This window comes from Scyliorhinus torazame, chromosome 5, assembly GCF_047496885.1.
Source record: "Scyliorhinus torazame isolate Kashiwa2021f chromosome 5, sScyTor2.1, whole genome shotgun sequence".
Classification (NCBI taxonomy): domain Eukaryota; kingdom Metazoa; phylum Chordata; class Chondrichthyes; order Carcharhiniformes; family Scyliorhinidae; genus Scyliorhinus; species Scyliorhinus torazame.
Genome location: NC_092711.1, coordinates 269113763 through 269131680, shown reverse-complemented (window position 1 = coordinate 269131680; position 17918 = coordinate 269113763). Strand labels below are relative to the sequence as shown.

General features: G+C 47.3%; 1 long non-coding RNA gene across 1 annotated transcript in view; it reads left to right on the top strand.

Moving 5' to 3' along the window:
* Positions 1-2485: 2485 nt before the first annotated feature.
* Positions 2486-17918, top strand: part of LOC140422783 (uncharacterized) — a 35631-nt gene continuing 20198 nt past the window's right edge. Inside the window, exons 1-2 of the long non-coding RNA XR_011947604.1 lie at positions 2486-2583; positions 7171-7281. This is a non-coding gene — a long non-coding RNA (uncharacterized lncRNA). The remainder of the gene's footprint in view (positions 2584-7170; positions 7282-17918) is intronic.

The window sequence follows — 17918 nt, the reverse complement described above, 5'->3', positions numbered from 1 at the left end:
TAGGAATGGACGTTGCACAGGGCAACCGTCATGGAAAGCGCTAGCGTTTTAGTCTCTGCGAAGTCGCGCGTGGCCCTTCTAGGAGCCGCTAGCGCATGAGATCTGACCCAATTCCAGTTACAAAAGCATCCCGCATAAGGAGCTCTGGGTGTTCCATGGCCGTAAGGCCTGACAGTCACAGTCCCGGACTAGTGGGATTAGGGCCCGCCAGAAGTCTTCTATCGACTCACCAGGGAGTTGAGAGCGAGTGGTGAGTGCGCGCCTGGCGAAGAGCATGTTCGTTTTCTGTGCGTAGTTGTCCTTGAGTAGAGTCATGGCTTCGGTGTAGTTCGGCGCGTCCTGGATTAATGGAAAGACTTTGGAGCTCAACCTGGAATATAAAATCTGAATCTTCTGAGCCTCCGGAACAGGGGTTGGCGCCGCGTTGATATACGCTTCGAAGCAAGCTAGCCAGTGCTGGAAGTCCTTTCTGGCGTCGCTTGAGTGAGGATCCAGCTGCAGGCGATCCGGTTTGATACGGAAGTCAATCCTTAGAAACTGATGGCCATAAATTGAGGCCGAATTGGACAAAGACGATAGTTGAATCCAACTGAGGTTTTATTGCTATCAGATGTGTGGCCTCCCACAGATCAGGGTAAGATGGGCTTTCAGGGCTACATTGTATCTGGAGAGACTATTGTGGGACACAGGCAGGGCTGCAAACTACCCAGAGAGACTATTGTTATGTCTCTGTGATGGCACAGTCTACCTCAAGATTGGGATGGGGTGAGGTCCACATGGGGCATAGGTACGTCTGCAGTGGTGGATCTGGGAGGGTGGACAGAAATGTCCGCAACGATTACAATGGGCTCGAGGGTCACAGGGGGAAGCTAGAGAGTGATTGGAGGGAGGTCCAACTGCATGTTATGGGGGTGCAGGGGGAGGCTGAAGGCTGGTCTCAAAGTTCAAGCGCAGCACCACCATGTTAAGACCATATGCAATGATACAGTTAAAAAGAGCTGAGAAAACAATTGACAGGGGAGGAGTCAGAGGATGTGTAGAAGGAGTTAGAGGCTGGACTCATATTGCACCCTAATCTTTTTAACATGTGAGCATTTAGATCCATGTTCAACTGAAAACAGTAATAAAGATTTATTGAAAAGGTCATGAATCTCTCAAAGCGTGCAGCGTTTTGATGTGATTACACATTGGGACTTGAGGTCACATTTGAGTTGGTGTCATTGCGGTCAGAGGAAGGTAAGAAGGGAAGGGGGATCACACCTTTTAGGGACTACGGCAGCAGGATATATAATAGAAACCCTACAGTGCAGAAGGAGGCCATTTAGCCCATTCTGCACTGAACTTCCGCAAGAGTACCCTACCTAGGCCCTCTCCCGCCCTATCCTTGTACCTCCACCAAATCTGCACATCTTTGATGCCTAAGGGGAAATTTAGCATGGCCAATCCATCTAAACTGCATATATTTGGACTGTGGGAGGAAACCCGAGCACCTGGAGGAAACCTGGGAGAATGTGCAAACTCCACACGACAGCCACCCAAGGCCGGAATCGAATCTACATCCCTGGTGCTGTGAACAGCATTGCTGATCACTGTGTCACCTTGCCATGCAAGATGGTCCATGAGACACTGCACATGCATTGTGGACTAGGTATGGCTTCCAGGGCACAAGGTTTCCAAATATTCCAAAAGTGCAGTGCATGGGTCAATTCAAATCTGAATGTGACAGTCTGACAGTAGACACCTAAATTCCTTGATTGAGCTCCTCAGTTGCAAGGACACTGAACTTGAAGATACATTCATGGCCTTGAACACTTGTTTGTGGACATTGAACGTCCTGTGACATTCTATCCAGGTCCTCGGTGCTAGACTCTAGTCATTGGTCATGATTGCTATCTAGCCCAACTATCTTCACAATGTCTCTCCAGAAAAGGACCATGGCCTCTTGTGGACCTCTCTCCTCCTCCTCGTAGCCCTAGGCCGCATGTGTATGTAGCCTTGGAGCATGCTCTTTCTACCATTGCCCAATTAGTCACTCTTCTTGCAGGTCAAACTCTCCTCCTCAGCTGCTTCCAGTTCCTGTTCCAACCAAACCCTTTTAAAAGTTGCAGGCTGTCTTCATGTGGTGCAGGCTATCTTGAAGTGTTGTTTATCTCACACAAACATGTGTCCTGTGCTGTGGCATGCAGCCACTCAACAGCATGTTCAGATCTGGGACTGCACGATAGAATAATTAAAATGGACAGGCAGTTTGCTTTTAATCTGCATCACAGGCAACAGGTAAAGGTTAATAGTGCATTGTGGTCCTGCGTCTGTTTTCAGGGGTTATGCAATGTTTTCTGCAGCTCTGGATTGTCTTGGTTGTGATTGAATTAACAGTCAAAGTCTGCCACCTAATCTCATGCGCTAAAAACAGACTCTTGGTGAGGTACCTTTGAACATACCTGATTAACAACTTCCTTACCTTGCAGGTCAGCTGTTCGGGAGAGAGAGGGAGCCGGGACCTTGGAAACAGCGCGGGAGTTTGAAAAAGCGCGGGAGCTGCGAGGCAGAGGGGACAGAATAAAAGGTCGCTGCCTGGGTGAGGTAAGTACTGATTAACAACTTCCTTACCTTGCAGGTCAGCTGTTAGTTTCGGGAGATCAGTTTTGGGAGCAGGCCTATTGGCTGACTGTAAATCAGGAAGAATACAAAAGGTGTGGCTGAAGTGCCAATAGAAACAGAGTGCTGGAGGCAAACAGAGTGTATCTAAGTTTGGGTAAGGCTGAGTTCGGGTAAGAGGTGAGTGAGGGCTGTGTTTGTTTTTTTGGAGTTTGGTGTTTGGGGTTGAGTCCGTCCCCCCCTCCCCCCCCCCCCAAAAAAAATCCAATGAATTAAGTAAATTAATTAACTAGTTAAGTGAATTTGGTGCTCATCTTAAGGAGGTGCAGAGGAGCAGACCTGTGAGGGAGCCTCGGGAGCAATTACATCACAGCCAGCAGGTGAGTGATTGGCGTGTAACTGGTAAGTGATTTCTCTCTCTTTGACTTTCTCTTAGCTGTGTAGTGTAGTTCAAATTTAACTTCAGGTTTAAGTCATGGCAGGAGAGCTCAGACCCGTGTCATGCTCCTCTTGTGAGATGTGGCAAGTCAGGGACCCTTCTGGTGTCCCTGACTCCTTCATCTGCAAGAAGTGTGTCCAACTGCAGCTCCTGTTAGACCGCTTGACGGCTCTGGAGCTGCGGATGGACTCACTTTGGAGCATCCGCGATGCTGAGGAAGTTGTGGATCGCACATTCAGTGAGTTGGTCACACCGCAGATTAAAATTACTGAGGCAGATAGGGAATGGGTGACCAACAGACAGAGGAAGAGTAGGAAGGCAGTGCAGGGATCCCCTGCGGTCATCTCCCTCCAAAACAGATTTACCGTTTTGGAAACTGTTGGGGGAGATGGCTCACCAGGGGAAGGTTCATGGCACCGTGGCTGGCTCTGCTGCACAGAAGGGCGGGAAAAAGAGTGGCAGAGCTATAGTGATAGGGGATTCAATTGTAAGGGGAATAGACAGGCGTTTCTGTGGACGCAAACGAGAATCCAGGTTGGTATGTTGCCTCCCTGGTGCAAGGGTCAAGGATGTCTCGGAGCGGCTGCAGGGCATTCTGGAGGGGGAGGGTGAACAGCCAGCTGTCGTGGTGCATATAGGCACCAACGATATAGGTAAAAAACGGGATGAGGTCCTACAAGCTGAATTTAGGGAGTTAGGAGTTAAACTAAAAAGTAGGACCTCAAAGGTAGTAATCTCAGGATTGCTACCAGTGCCACGTGATAGTCAGAGTAGGAATGACAGGATAGCTAGGATGAATATGTGGCTTGAGAGATGGTGCAAGAGGGAGGGTTTCAAATTCCTGGGACATTGTGACCGGTTCTGGGGGAGGTGGGACCTGTACAAATCGGACGGTCTGCATCTGGGTGGGACCGGAACCAATGTTCTCGGGGGTGTGTTTGCTAGTGCAGTTGGGGAGGGTTTAAACTAATGTGGCAGGGGGATGGGAACCGATGTAGGAAGTCAGTGGGGACAGAAACAAAAGGCAGGAAGGGAGAGTGTGTAAAGCATGACCTGAGAAAGCAGGGCAGAGAGCAAGGAAGGTCTACATTAAACTGCATTTATTTCAATGCAAGGGGCCTGACGGGCAAAGCGGATGAACTCAGGGCATGGACGGGCACATGGGACTGGGATATTATAGCTATGACTGAAACATGGCTAAGGGAGGGGCAGGACTGGCAGCTCAATGTTCCGGGGTACAGATGCTATAGAAAGGATAGAACAGGAGGTAAGAGAGGAGGGGGAGTGGCGTTTTTGATTAGGGAGAACATCACGGCAGTACTTAGAGGGGATATATCCGAGGGTTCGCCCACTGAGTCTATATGGGTGGAACTGAAAAATAAGAAGGGAGAGATCACCTTGGTAGGACTGTACTACAGGCCCCCAAATAGTCAGCGGGAAATTGAGGAGCAAATATGTAAGGAGATTACAGATAGCTGCAAGAATAATAGGGTGGTAGTAGTAGGGGGCTTTAACTTTCCCAACATTGACTGGGACAGCCAGAGCATTAGGGGCTTGGATGGAGGGAAATTTGTTGAGTGTATTCAGGAGGAATTTCTCATTCAGTATGTGGATGGATCGACTAGAGAGGGGGCAAAACTTGACCTCGTCTTGGGAAATAAGGAAGGGCAAGTGACAGAAGTGCTAGTGAGGGATCACTTTGGGACAAGTGACCATAACTCCATTAGTTTTAAGATAGCTATGGAGAATGATAGGTCTGGCCCAAGAGTTAAAATTCTTAATTGGGGCAAGGCCAATTTTGATGGTATCAGACAGGAACTTGCAGAGGTAGATTGGGGGAGACTGTTGGCAGGCAAAGGGACGGCTGGTAAATGGGAGGCTTTTAAAAATGTGTTAACCAGGGTGCAGGGTAAGCACATTCCCTTTAGAGTGAAGGGTAAGGCGGGTAGAAGTAGGGAACCCTGGATGACTCGAGATATTGAGACTCTGGTCAAAAAGAAGAAGGAGGCCTATGACGTACATAAGCAACTGGGATCAAGTGGATCCCTTGAAGAGTATCGAGATTGTCGAAATAGAGTTAAGAGGGAAATCAGGAGGGCAAAAAGGGGACATGAAATTGCTTTGGCAAATAATGCAAGGGAGAATCCAAAGAGATTCTACAAATACATAAAGGGGAAAAGAGTAACTAGGGACAGAGTAGGGCCTCTTAAGGATCAACAAGGGCATCTATGTGCAGAGCCACAAGAGTTGGGTGAGATCCTGAATGAATATTTCTTATCGGTATTCACGGTGGAGAAAGGCATGGATGTTAGGAAACTAGGGGAAATAAATAGTGATGTCTTGAGAAGTGTGCATATTACAGAGGAGGAGGTGCTGGAAGTCTTAAAGCGTATCAAGGTAGATAAATCCCCGGGACCTGATGAAATGTATCCCAGGGTGTTGTGGGAGGCTAGGGAGGAAATTGCGGGTCCCCTAACAGAGATATTTGAATCATCGGCAGCCACAGGTGAGGTGCCTGAAGATTGGAGAGTGGCGAATGTTGTGCCCTTGTTTAAGAAGGGCAGCAGGGAAAAGCCTGGGAACTACAGACCGGTGAGCCTAACGTCTGTAGTAGGTAAGTTGCTAGAAGGTATTCTGAGAGACAGGATCTACAAGCATTTAGAGAGGCAAGGACTGATTCGGGGCAGTCAGCATGGCTTTGTGCGTGGAAAATCATGTCTCACAAATTTGATTGAGTTTTTTGAGGGGGTGACCAAGAAGGTAGATGAGGGCAGTGCAGTAGACGTTGTCTACATGGACTTTAGCAAAGCCTTTGACAAGGTACCGCATGGTAGGTTGTTACAGAAGGTTAAAGCTCACGGGATCCAGGGTGAGGTTGCCAATTGGATTCAAAATTGGCTTGACGACAGAAAGCAGAGGGTGGTTGTAGAGGGTTGTTTTTCAAACTGGAGGCCTGTGACCAATGGTGTGCCTCAGGGATCGGTGCTGGGTCCACTGTTATTTGTGATTTATATTAATGATTTGGATGAGAATTTAGGAGGCATGGTTAGTAAGTTTGCAGATGACACCAAGATTGGTGGCACAGTGGATAGTGAAGAAGGTTATCTAGGATTGCAACGGGATCTTGATCAATTAGGCCAGTGGGCCGACGAATGGCAGATGGAGTTTAATTTAGATAAATGTGAGGTGATGCATTTTGGCAGATCGAATCAGGCCAGGACCTACTCAGTTAATGGTATGGCGTTGGGGAGAGTTATAGAACAAAGAGATCTAGGAGTACAGGTTCATAGCTCCTTGAAGGTGGAGTCGCAGGTGGACAGGGTGGTGAAGAAGGCATTCGGCATGCTTGGTTTCATTTGTCAGAACATTGAATACAGGAGTTGGGATGTCTTGTTGAAGTTGTACAAGACACTGGTACGGCCACACTCGGAATACTGTGTGCAGTTCTGGTCACCCTATTATAGGAAGGATATTATTAAACTGGAAAGAGTGCAGAAAAGATTTACTAGGATGTTGCCGGGACTTGATGGTTTGAGTTATAAGGAGAGGCTGGATAGACTGGGACTTTTTTCCTTGGAGCGTAGGAGGCTTAGGGGTGATCTTATAGAGGTCTATAAAATAATGGGGGGCATAGATAAGGTAGATAGTCAACATCTTTTCAAAAAGGTAGGGAAGTCTAAAACTAGAGGGCATAGGTTTAAGGTGAGAGGGGAGAGATTCAGAAGGGCCCAGAGGGGCAATTTCTTCACTCAGAGGGTAGTGAGTGTCTGGAATGGGCTGCCAGAGGTAGTAGTAGAGGCGGGTACAATTGTGTCTTTTAAAAAACATTTAGATAGTTACATGGGTAAGATGGGTATAGAGGGTTATGGGCCAAGTGCGGGCAACTGGGACTAGCTTAATGGTAAAAACTGGGCGGCATGGACTGGTTGGGCCGAAGGGCCTGTTTCCATGCTGTAAACTTCTATGATTCTATGATTCTATGATACTCCCCCACTCACCCACCCCGACAGGAGAGGAGTCAGAGGAAAAGCCACTGTTGGAAAAATAATTTAAACTTTTATTTGAAGGACACAAATCCTGACTTGTGAAATGCAGCACAATGTTAAGAGTAATCGTTTCTCCGATTCCCTCAGTGTAAAGGATTTCAACTGGGTCACAGACAAAGCACCAGTCCATTAAGCATAGCTTCAAAGGCAGCGATTGATGTTACACAGATGAACGGTCTTCAAGTACGAGTATTGCAGGTGAATATGGGCAGTCTTAATCATTGGAGGATCTTACAATGGAGCCCAATTTTGTCCAATGTGTGCTTCCTATCGACACACATGGGTTTGTCCAGCTCAGGTAACTGGATAGTAATCAAGAGTTGTTTTTTTCTCCTGTCCCTAGCTTAACGCACTAAAGTGAGCTGTCGTGCCTGTGCCTGCACAGCTGAGATCAGCTAATTCATCACAGTCTGGTATTGAACCGAAAACATGCCTAGTCTGGATGGCTCTGTATCACGCTGGACTTTAATTGGAAAAATATTCCATATAAATTTATTTTGCTGGTCTGGTTGCTGGAGCACTGGAATAGAGAACCCACTGTTTGTTACCGGCAGCTTATCAAGCAATCTTAAAAGAAAATCCTTGAGGCCAAGGGACACCCCGCAAGTAAGAAATTTAATCAGGAAAAATAACATTCCTTTCCCTTCGCTATTAAACGTACAGGGAATGACTACACCACAAGCACATACTGGTCGTTATAATTGAAAACAAATTCCACTCTAAAATTGCTTTTAAACATCTCAATAATCTGTTTTTTAAGAGACAAATTTTAACATTTCCATTAAACCATTCATCATCTTGTTGAACAATAACAAAAATCTATCTTTGCTATCTGTCAAGAGTTTCCTTCCTAATATTTTGGCAAACAGGTCAGGGAGGGGAAAATATCTACACATCTAAACTGGAAGAAATCAAGATTGTTTTTGGATTCCACAAATGCGACCTCTCACCCATCCATGTTCTTTTCCCTTTCCCTTGACCTGAATTTCTTCTGCCTTTCTGGCAGACTAAGTTGATGAGTGCTTTGAAACAAAATCTAGATTAATTTATCTTTATGGACCCAATCCAAGGTTATGGGGACGAGCGCACTGAAAGTTGATTTTTGTTTTTAACCTATGCATGTTGCATCCCAATGGCATCAACAGGACCTGATTGTGGGAAGCCACAGTAACCCAGGTGAATCTAGGAGGGGAGAGGACCAGGGTCAGCGAGGCCCAAAGAGGTCAAAGCTGAGGCCACATCTGTCCTAGATTTGCCTCTCCCTTTATTGTGAAACTCCTACGTATGGGACAGGCATTTCCACCATCCATACGGTTCTAACACAAAAGCTATATGACATAAGTTCATCAGATATAGGAACAGAATTAGGCTATTCGGCCCACCATGTTTGCTCCGCCATTCTATCATGGCTGTTATGTTCCTCATCTGCTACCTACAATGTTACAGGCCAAGAGCTGGATCTTTCAGCATCTACCAGCTAAACTATTAAAATGACTCACAGACCTTCTCACTATTAGCCATAATCTCTATTTAATTGGTGTCTTCAGATTTTAATACTATATCCGTGATCCTCATGTCCTGACCACTTATGTATTTTGTACATTGAGGCCTATATTAATAGCACTGTTTTTGTCTCTCTAGTGCAAACATATATGCTGAGTATTTTGAGTAATTTTTAAAAAACTCTTTTTTTCCCCCCCCACCCCTTCTTTAACTAACTTCCCATCCAGACTGCTGGGAAAGATGTACAGATTCTTGCACTTTCTGTTTTACCAGCATCTCCTGTTTTTATTTTGGATCTCGAGCATCCACAGTATTTTGCTTTTATATGTGCATGAATTCTTTGTTTATTCATACCATACCTTGATAAAGAGGTTAACCCTGCAGCACCGTAACAAATTGTTTTTGAAAATCCGCATGCACAACATGCACTGCACATCATTTATCAATAAACTCGTTAGTTCCTCAAAGAACCCTGACAGTTCTTGACTTTGACAAATCTGTGTTGGTTGTCTTTAATTAGCCAATATCTTTCCGTCTTAGTTTTATCCCGCATTATTTTTGCTAGAGGTTTAGTCACTACTGATGTTACCTGCTTTACCACATTGTCGCTTTTTAACAGGGGTGTTGGATTGTCTGCCCTCCAATCCTCTGGTGTAACTTTTATATCCAAGGATATTTGAAAGATTGTTTTCAGTGGCTCTGCTATTTCCTCTCTGGCATCCCTCGAGACTCCAGAATGCTTGCCTAAGGACTTTACTGCATTGAATGCCATTAATTTTTCAGTACTAATTCCTTGTCTATAGCTATCCTATCTAATTACTCCATTTCCTCCTCTTGTACCCTTTCATTGCCACTACCAGAGCCTTCACGAAAATCGAGGCAAAGTGCTCGTCTCGAATCTCTCCCATCCCTGATGCTTCCTCCATATCACTCACTTTTGCTAATTGAACATGCCTATTTTGAATCATTCTCTGGCTTTTATACATTTCTAAAATTCTTCACTATTTCTTTTTATGCTCCTTTCCATCTTCCCTCATGATATCTTTCAGGTGTTCCAATCTTATTTGCTTCCCCAAGAAGATAGAGAATATGATAAGAGAGAAAAAGAGGGTCCATGCATGTCAGGTGAATTCTTCAAACAAGAACCAGGTCAAATACAATGGGGTTGAGAGGGGAAGTGAAGAGGAAAATAAGACTGAAAAAGAGAGAATATGAGAATAGAATTCACATTAACATAAAAGGCAATCCAAAAATCTTCTCTCAGATGTCTGCCCATCCTCCCCGTGTGTGCGTGGGTTTCCTCCAGTGGCTCCGGTTTCCTCCCACAGTCCAAAGATGTGCAGGTTAGGTGGATTGGCCATGCTAAATTGCCCTTCGTGTCCAAAATTGCCCTTAGTGTTGGGATGGTTACTGGGTTATGTGGATAGGGTGGAGGTGTTTACCTTGGGTAGGGTGCTCTTTCCAAGAGCCGGTGCAGACACGATGGGCCGAATGACCTCCTTCTGCACTGTAAATTCTATGTAAATAGTAAGAGGATGGGTTGGCCCTGATGGGGACAAAGAAGATGATGTATGCTTAGAGGTACAAAGCAAGGCTAGAATTCTCAAATGAATACTTTGTACCGGTGTTTACTAAGGAAGAGGATGCTGACAAACTATTGGTAGAAGCAGGGGAAATAATGGTCATGGTGAAAATTGACTACAAAGCCTGGCTATGATTAAAGGGAGCCACGGTAGCACAGTGGTTAACACTGCTGCTTCAGGGGCTTCCGGTGGCGGCTATGAAGGAATAAGTCACACATTTGGTGGCTCCCACCCGCGTCGGAATTTTGGACCTTTTCCCCCGATTTTCTACCGGACTTGAACTGTAAAACTGAAGACAGAGGTGATTGTGTACTGAATTCCCACATCGATGCATGGAGAGAAGGATTAGAAGTGCTCATAAAGGCAGAAACAGAAAGACAGAGAAGGCTTGGGCTGAAGCTGCAGCAGGAGACAGCATGGCGGAGGACCAGACCTCTGGTTTGTCGACCCAGCGGTCAACGGAGCAGTTGATGCAGGTTATTCAGGAAGGTTTTGCTGAGCAGAGTTGGGACTGCTTGGACCCGATAAAAGAGTCAATTGAACGGCTGGAGCTTAGATTGGGCACCCAACATCGGGTGATCCAGAAGGTGGAGAAGGCGCTGGCTGAGCAGGAGGAACATCAAACTGCGGTGGAGTTGGAGGTGGGGATGCTGAGAGACCAGCAGACGAAGCTCTTGGAGAAGGTGGAATACCTAGAGAATAGGACCCACCGGCAGAACTTGAGAATCGTTGGGCTCCCGGAGGGGTCCGAAGGAGTGGTTGCTGGTGCATACATCGCAGATATGTTGGAGAAGCTGCTAGGGGATGGGGCGTTCTCCCGACCCTTGGAGGTGGACAGGGCTCACAGAGCACTCGTTAGGAAGCTGCGAACGGGAGACCCCCCCCGAGGGCAATGGTGGTGAGATTCCACAGGTACTTGGATAAGGAGCGCATTCTACAGTGGGCCAAGCAGACACGGAGCTGTAAGTGGGACAATAGTATCCTGCGGGTCTACCAAGACCCGAGTGTGGAGGTGGCCAGGGGAAGAGCAAGCTTCAACCAGATTAGGTCGATCCCTTTTAAGAAAATAGTGAAGTTCGGACTGTTGTATCTGGCTCGTCTCTGGGTCACATACGAGGATGAGTACTTTTATTTTGAGTCGCCTGAGGACGCGTTGGACTTTGTGAAAAGGAAAGGCCTGGTGGTGGACTGAGAACTTTTGAACTTTGCTGCAATGCTCATGGTTATTTTTTCTTTTTGTTTCTCTGTTTTAAAAAAAAAAAAAAAGTTTCTCGTTTTTCGTTTTGTGGAAGCTGTTTGTAATGCCTTTTGTATTGATTTGGGACCATTGGCAGAGCTGAGTGAGTTAAGGTTTTTATTTGCACTGTTGGGGGATGGAGATGTGCTTGTTTAGATTTTGGTGTTTTTCTGTCGGGCAATTGTGTGGGGATTGTTTGATGTTGGAGTATGTTTGTATCAGCGGGGGGGAGGGAACAATAGGTGGGGGACTATCTGGCACCAGGGATGGGGGCCACCAGGCTAGCTGGGCGGGCTAGCTCACGGAAGCGCTGTGGGGTGTGTGCATATGTTCGGTTTATCAAAGGGGTTGGGTTACAGAGTGTTGTTACGGGGGGGAGGAGGGGAAAATGTTCTGCTGACAAGGGAGAGACTTGGGCCAAGGGACAGAGAGGAGGTTGGGGCAGAGGCTGCCTGGGGGCGGGCCTGTGGAGGCACGGAGCATCGGCTGGAGGTGGGCCCAAAAAAGGGGATGGCTGATCGGCGAAGGGGGGAGGGGCAATGAGACCCTCAACTAGGCTGATCACCTGGTATGTTCGACGGTTAAATGGGCCGGTCAAGAGGACACGTGTGTTCGCGCCTCTTAGGGGACTGAAGACGGACGTGGTAATGTTGCAGAAGACGCACCTCAGAGTAACTGACCACATTAGTTTGAGGAAAGGCTGGGTCAGTCAGGTCTTTCACTTGGGACTGGATTCAAAGACTAGAGGGGTCGCGGTCCTGATCAATAAACGGGTGTGTTTGAGGCGGGGAGAATAGTTTCGGATGTGGGAGGTTGGTACATTATGGTCAGTGGGAAACTGCAGGGGGTGCAGGTGGTATTAGTAAATGTGTATGTGCCAAATTGGGATGATGTGGAGTTTATAAAGAGGATGCTGGGGAAGATACCGGACCTGGACTCGCACAGGTTGGTCTTGGGAGGGGACTTCAACACAGTTATTGACCCTGGCTTGGACCAGTCAAGCTCAAAAACGGGCAGGGTGCCAGCAATGGCAAAGGAACTAAAAGGGTTCATGGAGCAAATGGAGGGGGGGGGGTGGATCCATGGAGATTTGGGCAGCCGAGGGTGAAGGAGTTCTCCTTCTACTCACACATGCATAAAGTGTACTCCCAGATCGATTTCTGCATTTTGAGCAGGGCCTTACTGGCAGGGGTGGTGGACACGGGGTACTCGGCGATCGCAATCTCAGGCCATGTTCCGCACTGGGTTGATCTGCAGGTTAGTAAAGACAGTAACCAGCGCCCGCACTGGAGGTGAGATGTGGGCCTTTTGGCTGACGAAGGGGTTTGCAAGCGGCTGAGGAAATGTATTCAGAACTACCTGCAGGTCAACGACATGGGGGAAATTTCAGCAGCGGTGGTCTGGAAAGCACTGAAGACGGTGGTCAGAGGGGAGCTGATCTTGATATGGGCCATAGGAAGAAGGTGGACAGGGCAGAGACGGACCGACTGGTAAAGGAGATACTACAGATCGATAGGAGGTATGCGGAGACCCCAGAGGCAGGGCTTTTAAGGGAACGGCAGAGGCTACAGGCGGAGTTCGGCTTGTTAACCACAGGGAGAGTGGTGGAGCAGATGATAAAGGCGAGGGGGGTGATCTATGAGTATGGAGAGAAGGCCAGCAGAGTGCTTGCACAGCAGCTTAGAAAGAGGGAGGCAACCAGGGAGATAGGGAAAGTAAATGACGGAGATGGGAACATGTTTGGAGATTCAGCAGGGGTGAATAAGGTCTTTAGGGATTTCTACAGTCGGCTGTAGAGGTCGGAACTCCCTTCGGGGCCGGAGGGGATGAAGCAATTCTTGGGGGGCTGAATTTCCCAAAGGTGGATGGGGAGCTGGTAGAAGGGCTGGGGACCCCGATCGGGTTGGAAGACATAGTGGAGGGTCTGGAGGTCATGCAGGCGGGTAATGCCCCGGGGCCGGACGGGTAGCCAGTGGAGTTTTATAAAACGTTCTCTGGGATATTGGGGCCGGTGTTGATGAGGATGTTCAATGAGGCAAGGGAAAGAGGGTGCTGCCCCTGATGTGTCACAGGCCTCGATTTCGTTGATTCTGAAGCAGGACAAGAACCCGGAACTGTGTGGGTCCTACAGGCCGATATCCCTGTTGAATGTGGACGCCAAACTGCTGGCCAAAATTTTGTCCTCCAGGATTGAGGATTATGTTCCGGACGTTATTGGGGAGGACCAGACGGGGTTTGTTAAGGGTAGGCAGTTGGTGGCCAATGTAAGAAGGTTGTTAAATGTGATCATGATGCTCCTGGAAGGTAGGGAGGTTCGTGTTTCAAAGTCTTCCCATCTTTATTCCGTGGTTCTTTTTTAAACGGGTCAACAAAGTGATCTTTGGCTTTGTTTGGGCAGCAAGACCCGCGGGTAAGGAAGGTAATGCTTGAGCGGAGTCAGGGAGAGGGCGGGCTGGCGCTGCCAAATTTTAGTAACTATTACTGGACGGCGAATATAGCCATGATCAGGAAGTGGATGGTGGGGGAGGGGTCTGCATGGGAGCGTATGAAGGCGGATTCATGCAAGGGCTTCAGTTTCGGGGTGTTGGTAACTGCGCCTCTGCCATTCCCGCTGGCACGGTACTCCACCACCCCCGTGGTAGTGGCGGCCCTGAAAGTCTGGGGGCAATGGAAGAGACATGTAGGAGCAGAGGGAGCATCGGTCTGGTCCCAAATCTGTAATAATCACCGGTTTGCCCCGGGAAGTATGAATGGGGGGTTCCGGATATTGCGAAGAGCAGGGATTGGGAGGACGGGGGATATGTTTATAGAGGTGAGCTTCCGAGTATGAGGGCACTGGAGGAGAAGTTTGGGTTGGCGAGGGGAAACAAATTCAGGTATCTGCAGGTGCGGGACTTCCTACCTAAATAGGTGTCAACCTTCCCGCTCCTACCGCTAATGGGGATTCAGGACAGAGTAGTTTCCAGTGGGTGGGTAGGAGAAAGGAGCGTCTCGGACATTAACAATTAATTTATGGGGGTTAGAGGAGACGCAGACCGAGGAGCTGAAGCGCAAGTGGGAGGAGGAGCTGGGAGGAGAGATAGAAGATGGTCTATAGGTGGACACGTTGATTCGAGTCAGCGCATCCGCAACATGTGCCAGGCTCAGCCTGATACAATTTAGGTCGTTCACCGGGCTCACATGACAGTGGCCCGGATGAGCAGATTCTTTGGGGTGGAAGACAGGTGTGCAAAATGTGCGGGAGGACCAGCGAACCATGTCCACATGTTCTGAGCATGTCCCAAGATTAGGGGATTTTGGCAGGGGTTTGCAGATGTCCATGGTGTTAAAAACAAGAGTGGCGCTGAGTCCAGAGGTGGCGATTTTCGGAAGACCCGGGAATCCAGGAGGAGAAAGAGGCAGACGTTCTGGCCTTTGCTTCTCTGGTAGCCCGGAGACGGAGACTATTAGCTTGGAGGGACTCATAGCCCCCGAAGTCGGAGACCTGGCTATCGGACATGGCTAGCTTTCTCTGTTTGGAGAAAATCAAGTTCGCCTTGAGAGGGTCACTGTCAGGGTTCGCCCGGAGGTGGCAACCGTTCGTCAACTACTTCGCGGAAATTTAATCGTCAGCAGAAGAGGGGGGGGGGGGTGTTAATTTAGATTAGAGTAGGGGGTTAATAAAGATGGGACCTGTAAGGGAGGGAGACGGCTTTTGCACTATGTTTATAGTTTCATGTATATTGTTTATTGTGTTGTTATAATCCCAAAAAATACCTCAATAAAATGTTTATTAAAAAATAACACTGCTGCTTCAGAGCTCCAGGGACCCGTGTTCAATTCTGACTCGGGTGACTGTCTGTGTGGAGTTTGCACTTCCTCCCCGTGTCTGGGTGGGCTTCCTCCGGGTGCTCCGGTTTCCTCCTACAGTCCAAAGTTGTGCAGGTTAGGTGGATTGGCCATGCTAAAGTCGTGTCCAAAAGGTTAGGTGGGGTTACGGGGATAGGGTGGAGGCGCGGGATTAAGTGGGGTGTTCTTTCCAAGGGCTGGTGCAGGCTAGATGGGCTGATTGGCCTCCTTCTGCTCTTTAAATTCTATGATTCTAAGTGAACAATTCATCTGATCACGATAGCTTTCATCGCAGGTTGCTAAAGTAAATTGGGGTGGAGATGGCGGAAGGGTTTGCCACAATGCTCCAATCTTCCCTAGGATCAGGGAGGTGCTAGAGAAATGGAGACTGGCAAATTTGACAACATTTTTCAAGAAAGGTTTTTTAAAAACTCCTTTGGGGCCTAGGCATCTGCGGCTTGTCCAGCATTTTTTTGTCCATCCCTAATTGCCCTTGAGATTGTGATGGGGAGCCGCCACCATGAAGCACTGCAGTCCATGTGGTGTAGGTACACCCACATAATGGATATATATTTCCAAATCAGGATGGTGTGTGGCTTGGTGGGGAGCTTGCAGGTGGTGGTGTTCCCATGCATCTGCTGCCATTGTCCTTCTAGGTGCTTGTAATAGTGTGGTGCCTTTAAGGGGTAGGCCTGGTGTTCACATGACCAGCTGGGGGCCAATTGCATGGGAGCATGTGACCTCGGCCAATAGTGAGTTAGTGTGGGGCCCTGCGACCATCCATTGATTCTATCTATAATTCCCGCTGCCTCAGAAAGGCAGTCAGCATAATTAAGGACCCCACGCACCCTGGACATATTCTCTTCCACCTTCTTCCGTCAGGAAAAATATACCAAAGTTTGAGGTCACGTACCAACCAGCTCAAGAACAGTTTCTTCCCTACTACCATCAGACGTTTGAATGGACATTCCTCGTATTAAGTAGATCTTTTTTCTACACCTTGCTATAACTGTAACATTATATTCTGCAATCTCTCCTTCCTTCCCTATGTACGGTATGCATTGTTTGTACAAGAAACAATACTTTTCACTGTATACCAATACATGTGACAATAAATCAAATCAAATCAGGCATTGATCACAGGCTTTCTGGCAGGATTGTCAGTACACCAAGTATTTAAGTCTGCAAACCAAGCAATCCTTTACGGTCGGCCATCTCATCAAAGTCTTCATCTGTGCCGTTTGCAGCCATATTGGTTGACCCCACTCACTCCATCAAAGTCTGTCCCTGTGGACGCTCCTTCCCCCAATGGCCTATCCAACAAGACCCTCAACCACTCTTCCCACATCCTCAGGGCCTCATCTTCTCATCCACCCCTGCACTTACCCAGTGCTAGACTCCTGGATCCCAGTTCTGGCCACTGCTGTCACTGGTGCTGCTGAGATTACAGATTTGCCATCAGCTCTCTGAGCTGGGACTTCCACCCGAGTGAAGGGCTGAGGTCCCATCTCCACCCTATTAACGCTACTTGGAAAACTGCATCATCCAACATACTCTGCCCCAGGTCCTTCAGCCTCACTGAGCTGAAAACATTCAGTTCTCACTGAAATTACCTTGTCTAAGAATTTGCAGGCTTTTAAAATCCAAACCATTACTTTCTGATTTATCTTGTCTTCAGTTGTAAAATTTTGAAAATTGAAGACGTGCTGTGTGGCTTTTTTCTTTCACCTACGTTTGTCACACTTCCTTCATGCATAGTGTGACTGACATAAGGATAGAGTGGTTACCCTGCCATCTAACTATTACAATTGTTTGTGTTTCAGCCTCCAGAGGTTAGGTGGTTCTGATTGTTCTTCCTGAATTTAGTTATGTCACTTGAACAGTTTTGAAGGTTGTCGTTCTGATTAGCTATGCCAGTTGCAGAATAGTTTGAAGGTGATTGGAAAATTACTTTGGCAGATTTGTAGCACAGCTGTTACCTCACTTAAACTTGCAGTCGCATTCCTGAAAATGGCTTGATGTAATAGCATTTACTTCAGGGTTGTTTTTACCAGTTTCTCAACTAAAACCCCCCATTTTAATTCCTAAAACTAGAACGTAAACTAAAAAACAGGAATTTTGAACTAAATATTGTCCCAAGTTTCATTAAAACCCCAAAGTCCATACATGAATATTGAATTCAATATCTGCTGTAATTAGGCATCTTCCATACGAATGCTTTGTTTTCAAAGCCCATTTGAGTTTCTTTATTATTCATTGGACCAGCATTTATTGCGCATGAACTGAATGGCTTGCGAGGCCATTTCAGAGGGCATTTAAGAGTCAATGCATCATGGTGGACCTGGAGTCACATGTAGGCCAGACCAGGTAACGATGGCAGATTTCTGTCCCTAAATGACATCAGTGAACCAGATGGGTTTTTACAACAATTGTTTCAAGATTAGACTTTTTTTAAATGATGGAATTCAACTTCCACCAGCTTTCCTGGTGGGATCTGAACTCAGGTGCCCAATACCATGGGTCTCTGGATTACCGATTCAGTGACAATACCACTACACTATCGCCTCCCCGAATATATGTGCATATTATTAAAAATGCTATGAATACCCAGAAAATCACTAACAAAATTTAGATCATCCATTTGTTTCTTTTAACAACCCAGTCGCACGTGGAAAACAAAGATC